The following is an 11362-nucleotide window of genomic DNA, read 5'->3' as shown; positions in this document are numbered from 1 at the left end:
TATCACATCTCATGCTAAAGGGAGGGTCTCAGGTTCAGAAGGGGAAGGATTTGGATATCACATCTCATGTTATAGGAAGGATCTCAGGTTTGGTATTAGAAGCATTGAGATATCACATCTCATGCTATCGGATGGATCTCAGGTTTGGTATTAGAAGCATTGAGATATCACATCTCATGCTATAGGAAGGGTCTCAGGATTGGAATGGGAAGGAGTTGGATATCACATCTCATGTTATAGGAAGGATCTCAGGTTTGGTATTAGAAGCATTGAGATATCACATCTCATGCTATAGGACTGGTCTCAGGATTGGAATGGGAAGGAGTTGGATATCACATCTCATGCTAAAGGAAGGGTCTCAGTTTTGGTAGAAGCATTGAGATTTCACATATCATGCTATAGGAAGGGTCTCAGGATTGGAATGGGAAGGAGTTGGATATCACATCTCATGCTATAGGAAGGGTCTCAGGTTTGGTATAAGCATTGAGATATCACATCTCTGCTATCAGAAGGGTCTCAGGATTGGAATGGGAAGGACTTAGATATCACATCTCATGCTATAGGGAGGGTCTCAGTATTGATATTAGAAGCATTGAGATATCACATCTCAAGCTATCGGAAGGTTCTCAGGATTGGAATGGGAAGGAGTTGGATATCACATCTCATGTTATAGGAAGAGTCTCATGCTAAGACCTGATAGACCCTTCCTATAACATGAGATGGGAATATCCAACTCCTTCCCATTCCAATCCTGAGACCCTTCCGATAGCAGAGATGTGATATCTCAATGCTTATACCAAACCTGAGACCCTTCCTATAGCATGAGATGTGATATCCAACTCCTTCCCATTCCAATACTGAGACCCTTCCTATAGCATGAGATGTGATATCTCAATGCTTCTAATATCAAACTTGAGACCCTCCTTATAGCATGAGATGTGATATCCAAGTCCTTCCCATTCCAATCCTGAGACACTTCCTATAGCATGAGATGTGATATCTCAATGCTTCTAATACCAAACCTGAGACTCTTCCTATAACATGAGATGGGATATCCAACTCCTTCCCATTCCAATCCTGAGACCCTTCCGAAAGCAGAGATGTGATATCTCAATGCTTATACCAAACCTGAGACCCTTCCTATGGCATGAGATGTCATATACAGATCCTTCCCATTCCAATCCTGAGACCCTTCCTATAGCATGAGATGTGATATCTCAATGCTTATACCAAACCTAAAACCCTTCCTATAGCATGAGATGTGATATCCAACTCCTTCCCATTCCAATCCTGAGACCCTTCCTATAGCATGAGATGTGATATCCAATGGCTCTAATACCAAACCTGAGATCCTTCCTCTAACATGAAATGTGATATCCAACTCCTTCCCTTTCCAAACCTGAGAGCCTACCTATAGCATGAGATGTGATATCAAAGTCCTTCCCATTCCAATCCTTAGACCCTTCCTACAGCATGCAATATGATATCTCAATGATTCTAATAACAAACCTGAGACCCGTCCTATAACATGAGATGTGATATCCAACTCCTTCCCATTCCAATCCTGAGACACTTCCGATAGCAGAGATGTGATATCTCAATGCTTATACCAAACCTGAGACCCTTCCTATAACATGAGATGTGATATCCAATTCCTTCCCATTCCAAACCTGAGACCCTTCCTACAGCATGTGATGTGATATCTCAATGCTTCTAATACCAAACCTGAGACCAGTCCTATAACATGAGATGGGATATCCAACTCCTTCCCGAATCAAACCTGAGACCCTTCCTATAGCATGAGATGTGATATCCAACTCCTTCCCGTTCCAAACCTGAGATCCTTCCTATAGCATGAGATGTGATATCCAACTCCTTCCCATTCCAATCCTGAGACCCTTATGATAGCATGAGATGTAATATCTCAATGCCTCTAATACCAAATCTGAGATTCTTCCGATAGCATGAGATGTGATATCTCAATGCTTCTTATACCAAACCTGAGATCCTTCCTATAACATGAGATGTGATATCCAAATCCTTCCCCTTCCAAACCTGAGACCCTCCCTTTAGCATGAGATGTGATATCCAAGTCCTTCCCATTCCAATCCTGAGACCTTTCCTATAGCATGTGATGTGATATCTCAATGCTTATACCAAACCTGAGACCCTTCCTATGGCATGAGATGTCATATACAACTCCTTCCCATTCCAATCCTGAGCCCTTCCTATATCATGAGATGTGATATCTCAATGCTTATACCAAACCTGAGACTCTTCCTATAGAATGAGATGTGATATCCAACTTCTTCCCATTCCAATCCTGAGACCCTTCCTATAACATGAGATGTGATGTCTCAATGCTTCTAATACCAAATCTGAGATCTTTCCTATAACATGAGATGTGATATCCAACTCCTTCCCATTCCAATCCTGAGACCCTTCCTATAGCATGTGATGTGATATCTCAATGCTTATACCAAACCTGAGACCCTTCCTATAGCTTGAGATGTGATATCCAACTCCTTCCCATTCCAATCCTGAGACCCTTCCTATAGCATGAGATGTGATATCTCAATACTTCTAATACCAAACCTGAGATCCTTCTGATAACATGAGATGTGATATCCAAATCCTTCCCCTTCCAAACCTGAGACCCTCCCTTTAGCATGAGATGTGATATCCAACTCCTTCCGATTCCAATCCTGAGACCATTCTGATAGCATGAGATGTGATATCTCAATGCTTCTAATACCAAACCTGAGATCCTTCCGATAGCATGAGATGTGATATCTCAATGCTTCTAATACCAAACCTGAGATCCTTCCTATAACATGAGATGTGATATCCAAATCCTTCCCCTTCCAAACCTGAGACCCTCCCTTTAGCATGAGATGTGATATCCAACTCCTTCCCATTCCAATCCTGAGACCCTTCTGATAGCATGAGATGTGATATCTCAATGCCTCTAATACCAAACCTGAGATCCTACCTCTAACATGAAATGTGATATCCAACTCTTTCCCCTTCCAAACCTGAGAGCCTTCCTATAGCATGAGATGTGATATCCAAGTCCTTCCCATTCCAATCCTGAGACCCTTCCTATAACATGAGATGTGATATCCAACTCCTTCCCATTCCAACCTGAGACCCTTCGTATAGCATGAGATGGGATATCCAGCTCCTTCCAAATCCAATCCTGATACCCTTCCGATAGCATGAGATGTGATATCCCAATGCTTATACCAAACCTGAGACCCATACTATTGCATGAGATGTGATATCAAACTCCTTCCCATTCCAATCCTGAGACCCTTCCTATAGCTTGAGATGTGATATCCAACTCTTTCTGATTCCAATTCTGAGACCCTTCCTATACCATGAGACTTGATATCTCAGTGCTTCTAATACCAAACCTGAGACCCGTCCTACAACATGAGATGTGATATCCAAATCCTTCCCCTTCAAACCTTAGACCCTTCCTTTATCATGAGATGTGATATCCAACTCCTTCCCATTCCAATCCTGAGACCCTTCCGATATCGTGAGATGTGATATCTCAATGCTTCTAATATCAAACTTGAGACCCTCCCTATAGCATGAGATGTGATATCCAAGTCCTTCCCATTCCAATCCTGAGACCCTTCCTATAGCATGAGATGTGATATCTCAATGCTTCTAATACCAAACCTGAGACCCTTCCTATAACATGAGATGGGAATATCCAACTCTTCCCATTCCAATCCTGAGACCCTTCCGATAGAAGAGATGTGATATCTCAATGCTTATACCAAACCTGAGATCCTTCCTATAGCATGAGATGTGATATCCTACTCCTTCCCATTCCAATCCTGAGACCCTTCCTATAGCATAAGATGTGATATCTCAATGCTTCTAATATCAAACTTGAGACCCTCCCTATAGCATGAGATGTGATATCCAAGTCCTTCCCATTCCAATCCTGAGACACTTCCTATAGCATGAGATGTGATATCTCAATGCTTCTAATACCAAACCTGAGACTCTTCCTATAACATGAGATGGGATATCCAACTCCTTCCCATTCCAATCCTGAGACCCTTCCGATAGCAGAGATGTGATATCTCAAAGCTTATACCAAACCTGAGACCCTTCCTATGGCTTGAGATGTCATATACAACTCCTTCCCATTCCAATCCTGAGACCCTTCCGATAGCATGAGATGTGATATCTCAATGCTTATACCAAGCCTGAGTCCCTTCCTATAGCATGAGATGTGATATCCAACTCCTTCCCATTCCAATCCTGAGACCCTTCCTATAGCATGAGATGTGATGTCTCAATGCTTCTAATACCAAACCTGAGATCCTTCGTTTAACATGAGATGTGATATCCAACTCCTTCCATTCCAATCCTGAGACCCTTCCTATAGCATGAGATGTGATATCTCAATGCTTATACCAAACCTGAGACCCTTCCTATAGCATGAGATGTGATATCCAACTCCTTCCCATTCCAATCCTGAGACCCTTCCTATAGCATGAGATGTGATATCTCAATGCCTCTAATACCAAACCTGAGATCCTTCCTCTAACATGAAATGTGATATCCAACTCCTTCCCTTTCCAAACCTGAGAGCCTATCCATAGCATGAGATGTGATATCCAAGTCCTTCCCATTCCAATCCTTAGACCCTTCCTACAGCATGCAATATATATGATATCTCAATGATTCTAATAACAATCCTGAGACCCGTCCTATAACATGAGATGGGATATCCAACTCCTTCCCATCCCAATCCTGAGACACTTCCGATTGCAGAGATGTGATATCTCAATGCTTATACCAAACCTGAGACTCTTCCTATAACATGAGATGTGATATCTGTTAGGAAAGATTTCGTAATTGTAGGTAACTTTCCTTCCATGTGGCAACCCCTAAACTTTTTGCTGTTGTTTTTCACCTTGTTCTCGACTTTGCCAGAGAAGTGCAGCCTTCTGCCGCACTCCTCTGGGCTTTCGCTCCTTTCTTACGGGGAAACTTGCATGGCCTTAAGACAGTCAGTACCGGGAAACGCTGTTTTCCGTAGTTTCTTTTATCATGTTGCGGCTTTCGTGCAACATGACACAAGAGGGCACTGTAAGCTAAGTTACTGCTCTCTTGGGATTCTAGCCTTCTACAGGCCCTAGATACTCTTTCAGGATTGTAACTGATCGGTGCAAGTGATTCACGGACGGGAATGGTGGCAGCGATCGTTTCTTGTGTTTTGATCTCCTTTTGGCGTTCTAAGCGCGTTTCTCGCACTTAACCCAAAATGATGGCCTGGCTCCCAAAATTGGCCAGACCACGAGGCTCCTTTGTCCTGTCCGCTGACCGTCTTGCTCCCTTCACCTTCCCCAGGTCGAGCCGACCCGGGGTCTTCCTTATTTGGGCATGTACTTTCCCGCGAAACACGGATGCTTTCGCGGGCTTCTACATGTCTTGTGTGTGCCTCCAGGATGTGGGCTGGGATGTCTGGTCCCGTGTGAATGCCTGGGACCACCGTGGTCCGTGATAGGTCCACGAATGGTGTGAGTGTTGATGAGCGGATCTCCCATTGGGTCCCCACCGTTTTGGCGCGAAGGGAACCGTGGATAAGAGGGGGCTGGAAACACCACTACCATGTCGATCTCCTGAGTTCTCACGAACGAAGGAATACAGGAGCCAAGTATCCTGCAACCAAGAGGCTGAACCGAGGAATCGCTGGTGACCCGCTGAAGGACTGCTCCTCTGCACTGCTGTCGCCTTGTGAAACCCTTTTCACCTTTGATCGAACCAGAAGGCCTGTACTAGTACTTCGACCCTTGGAATAGCGGGGACAGCTATTCTCGGCATCTTCACCAGCTCCTGCTAGTAAGCCTTCGGAAGCGTCTCTGGCCCATCCAGCAGACTGACCAGCCTACACAGGAGTCTTGCTCTGTAACTGCCACCAGGTTGTGTAGTATATCGAGTCCTTGTCACTCTCACATGATTCGTACACTTGGCGTTCCCAGGTCTGAAGTGAGTAGTGTACATTTGGCTCAGATACACACGGCCGCTCCGTTGCCCTGCTGTGGTAACAAACTGTGCGGGTTCCTTCGTTTGGGACGTCTTTTACTCAACTCTGCTGCTGCAGACTCAACACGACGACGAGACATCCCCTGCTCTTCTGAACCTGCCAGCGACTGAAACTGACGCGGAGAAGCCTGGGTCTGCTTGCATCGGGGACCGGTGAGTAGCATAGCTAGGAACTGGTCGCCCTCCTGCAGGAACCCATAGCTTTTCCCCGCTGTGTCAAAACAGCATGCCTTTCCGTACTCGCGCTCTGCTTCTGCCCTTGAGTCGCGGAACACTGTTCTTCTTCGTTTGTGCACTAAACTGAACTGCCTGATCTCCCTCGAAGAGACTCCCCTTTTGCCCGTTGGCACCAGCGTGTGCAGGTACTTTTGAGCACAAGGCTCCACTCTTCGTAGGGCTCGGACTTCCTTTTAGTTAGGTGCCTCTGAAGGCGGACTGGGTCTAAGCATTATTTCGCACTGCCTGTTTTCCTTCCCTTTTAGGTGGACTACACATTTCGTGCATCTAACGCTTGAGACTTGTTTGTATTTGTATATATATTGTATTGGTATGGTATGTGTTGGTTTACTAGAGTTGTATTGTGATTTCTCGCTACGGTCATTGTTTTAAAGGCCTTGGAATAAATGTGTATATATTTTTAATATAGCACCTGTTTGGAGTAGTTTGTAAGTGTCCTTGCTTTGTGTGCTCATTGCAGGCTTTCAGTCACCCTCACCCCTCTTGAGACCTAGTCTTGACCGCCGCGATCGCTACCTTGATTGGTCTGGCTTGTCCAGAGGTTACCCTGTTCCAAGTAATTAGGTTGGCCTTCTGAACTTCTGCGCCACCAGGACAGAGTTCAGAAATCCGTCTTAACAAATTGGTGTACAGCGGTGGGATACCACTGAAGGTATCCAGTGTTGCGCACGAACTAAGGCATTTCAAGTTATTCCTACCAGGACACGTAATGAATTGTTGTAGTATAACTTTAAAAAGGCCATAGTCCTATCTAACAGTATGGAAACAAATACCTTGTTAACTTTAAATGCTTACAAATCAGAAACATTGAAAAAAATGTGTGCGGAGAGAGGTGTTTCCTCTCAAGGCACGAAATTGGATATGATCCAAAGAATCGTGGCGTGGCAAGAAGCGCAGCTTGACGCTATAACTTCTGAGGACAGTGCGGAAGGAGGTGGGGCTGCTCTCACTGGTAGAACCGACGGTTCTGCCGCTGCACTGATCCACCGCGACCACGAGGACAGGGAGGATGAGATGTCTGATGTTTCCTCTGCCAGTGTAGATGGGGAGGCTATGCTTGAATTCAAGAAGCAAGAGCTGCGGTTTAGGCAGAAGGAGCTTGAATTCAGCATAGCCAAACTAAAAATCGAACAGTCAGAAAAACAGAAAGACAGGGATCACCAGTTGGAACTGGCCAAGCTTCAGGTTGCAAATGGGTCCAAGGGTCCTGGACATGGGTCTGGGGCCTCCTCTCATCCACGGTTGTTAAGACGGATTTCTGAACTCTGTCCTGGTGGCGCAGAAGTTCAGAAGGCCAACCTAATTACTTGGAACAGGGTAACCACTGGACGAGCCAGACCAATCAAGGTAGCGATCGCGGCGGTCAAGACTAGGTCTCAAGAGGGGTGAGGGTGACTGAAAGCCCGCAATGAGCACACAAAGCAAGATCACTTACAAACTACTCCAAACAGTTGTTATATCAAAAATATATACACATTTATTTTAAGGCCTTTAAAACAATGACCGTAGCGAGAAAATCACAATATCAATATTAAGCCAACTCTTACAATATATACAAATACGACAGTCGCAAGCGTTATATGCACGAAATGTGTAGTCCACCTGAAAGGGAAGGAAAACAGGCAGTGCGATAATGCTTTAGACTCAGTTCGCCTTCAGGGGCACCTAACTAGATGGAAGTCCGAGCCCTGCGAAGAGTGGAGCCTTGTGCTCAAAGTACCTGCACACGCTGGTGCCAACGGGCAAAAGGAGAAGCTCTTCGGAGGAAGTCAGGCAGTTCGGATTAGTGCACAACAGAAGAAGAACAGGTTCCGCGACTCAAGCGCAGCCTCCACAGTGAGCAGAAGCAGAGCGCGAGTACGGACAAAAGGGTGCTGTTTTTACACAGCGGGGAAAAGCAATGGGCTACTGCAGGAGGGCGACCAGATCCTAGCTATAGTACTCACCGGTCCCCGATGCAAGCAGACCCAGGCTTCTCCACGTTAGTTTCAGCAGCTGGCAGGTTCAGAAGAGCCGGGAATACCTCGTCGTCGTGTAGAGAAAAAAGACGTCCCAATCGAAGAAACCTGCACAGTTTTGTCACCACAGCAGGGCAACGGAGCGGCTGTGTGTATCTGAGCCAAATGTACACTACTCACTTCAGACTTGGGAACGCCAAGTGTACTAAGCGTGTGAGAGTGACAAGGACTCGAAATACAACACAACCTGGCGGCGGTTACAGAGCAGGTCTCCCGTGTAAGCTGGTCAGTCAACTGGATGGCCCAGAGACGCTTCCGAAGGCTTACTGGCAGGAGATGATGAAGTCGCCGAGAATAGCTGTTCCTGCTATTCCAAAGGTCGAAGCACCAGTACAGGCCTTCTGGTTCGATCAAAGGAGGAAAGGGTTTCACAGGACGACAGCAGTGCAAAGGAGGAGTCCTTCAGCGGGTCACCAGCGATTCCTCAGTCCAGCCTCTTGGTTGCAGGATACTTGGCTCCTGTATTCCTTTGTTCGTGAGAACTCAGGAGATCGACATGGTAGTGGTGATTCCAGCCCCCTCTTATCCACGGTTCCCTTCGCGCCAAAACGGAGGGGAGCCAATGGGAGATCCGCTCATCAACACACACACCATTCGTGGACCAATCACGGACCACGGTGGTCCCAGGCATTCACACTACCCTAGACTCTCTGGCACCCAGGATGTGTATTGGGACCAGACATCCCAGCCCACACCCTGGAGGCACACAAAAGACATGTAGAAGCCCGCGAAAGCATCCGTGTTTCGCGGGAAAGTACATGCCCAAATAAGGAAGGCCCCGGGTCGCTCGACCTGGGGAAGGTGAAGGGAGCAAGACGGTCAGTGGACAGGACAAAGGAGCCTCGTGGTCTGGCCATTTTGGGAGCCAGGCCACCATTTTGGGTTCAGCGCGAAAAACGCGCTTAGAACGCCAAAAGGAGCTCAAAATACACAAAACGATCGCTGCCACCATTCCAGTCCCTGAATGACTTGCACCGATCAAATACAATCCTAAACGAGTATCTAGGGCCTGTAGAAGGCTAGAGACCCAAGAGAGCTGTAACTTAGCTTACAGTGCCCTCTTGTGTAATGTTGCACTAAAGCCGCAACATGATAAAAGAAACTACGGGAAACAGCGTTCCCCGGTGCTGAATGTCTTAAGGGCATGTCAGTTTCCCCGTAAGAAAAGAGCGAAAGCCCAGAGGAATGCGGCAGAAGGCTGCACTTCTCTGGCAAAGTCAAGAACAAGGTGAAAAACAACAGCAAAATGTTTAGGGGTTGCCACATGGAAGGAAAATTACCTACAATTACGAAATCTTTCCTAACACTCGCCCCTCCCAGACTATGGACAGGGGGAACTAATCCACCCCTGGATGAGTCTCTTGTTCAGGTCGGTTAAACATTCTGGACAACCCATCAGCATTGCTATGTTGGACACCTGGCCTATGCTCAATAGTGAAGTCGAAGCCTTGTAGACTTATGGACCACCTAAGCAACTTTGGATTCTCCCCCTTCATGTTCATTAGCCACTTTAACGGCTTATGGTCAGTTTGCACAGTGAAGTGGGTCCCATAGAGGTAGGGCCTCAGCTTCCTTAGGGCCCACACAACAGAGAAACATTCTTTCTCTACCGTGGACCATCTGAGCTCTCTGTCCTTAAGCTGGCGACTAATAAAACCGATAGGGTGTTCCTTACCCTTCTCATCTACTTGTGATAGTACAGCTCCTATCCCAGTGTCAGAGGCGTCCGTCTGCACGATAAAAGGTCTTTGATAATCAGGGGCCCTGAGGACAGGGACCTGGCACAAGGAGTCTTTTAAGCCATTGAAGGCATTCTCACACTCGTCGGTCCAAGTTACCTTCTTGGGTTTCTTCGGAGTTGGGAGGGCAGTCAGAGGAGCAGCTATGGTGCCATAGTCTGCCACAAAATTGCGGTAATACCCCGTGAGTCCTAAGAAGGCTCTCACTTGGGTTTGCGTAGTGGGGGTAGGCCAGTCTTGTACTGCTTGTACTTTACTGGGTAGAGGCTGTATCCTCCCTCCACCTACTTCATGTCCAAGGTAAACCACTGAGCCTTGTCCAATCTGGCATTTACTAGCCTTAATGGTCAAGTGGGCTTTCTGAAGAGCCTGGAGCACAATCCCGAGGTGTTTTACATGGTCTTCCCAGGTGGCACTGAAAACTGCTATATCATCCAGATATGCAAGACAGAATTCGTCCAACCCATTCAACACATGATTCACAAGCCTCTGGAAAGTGGCAGGTGCATTCTTCAACCCGAACAGCATTACCCGGAATTGGTAAAGGCCGTCTGGAGTAGAAAATGCTGTCTTCTCCTTGGCATGTTCTGCTAAAGCTATTTGCCAATAGCCAGCAGTGAGGTCAAACGTGCTGAGGTACTTGGAGGCACCCAAAGTATCCACCAGCTCATCTGTTCGAGGCAAGGGGTGTGCATCTGTCTTGGTGACAGCATTCAGAGCCCTGTAATCCACGCAGAACCTCAATTCAGAAGTGCCTGCCTTTGGAACCAAAACCACAGGGCTGGACCAAGGACTACTAGAGGGTTCAATCACCCCAAGGTCTAACATTTTGTTGACCTCGGTCTTAATATAAGACCGTACTTTGTCTGACATCCTGTATCCCCTACTTTTGGTAGGTACACTGTCTCCTGTGTCAATGTTATGTTTGCACCAAGGTGTCAAACCAGGCGACTGTGAAAACAGGGGGGAAAACTGCCTAAGCAAACTTTTCACCTCAGCCTGCTGATCAGAAGTCAGGTGAGGGGCCACTCGGACACCCTCAAAGGAGCTATCTGAAGGACCGCTTTGGAACAGGTCGGGGAGAGGTTCAGACTCCTCTTCCTCAACATCTGAAGCCAGTAGCAGTGCTGCGATTTCGACTCTTGGGACGAAAGCCTTCAGCCTATTTACGTGAAACACTTTTGGAGCCTGTCCAGGCCTTCCAAGGTCCACTAAATAGGTAACCTCACCCAGGGGCTCCACCACTGTGTAAGGGCCTGACCATTTGTCCTGTAAAGCTCGAGGCCTTATGGG

This window comes from Ambystoma mexicanum, unplaced genomic scaffold, assembly GCF_040938575.1.
Source record: "Ambystoma mexicanum isolate Mex_15411 unplaced genomic scaffold, UKY_AmexF1_1 Mex_scaf5, whole genome shotgun sequence".
NCBI lineage: Eukaryota > Metazoa > Chordata > Amphibia > Caudata > Ambystomatidae > Ambystoma > Ambystoma mexicanum.
Note: the sequence above shows the minus strand (reverse complement) of the source record.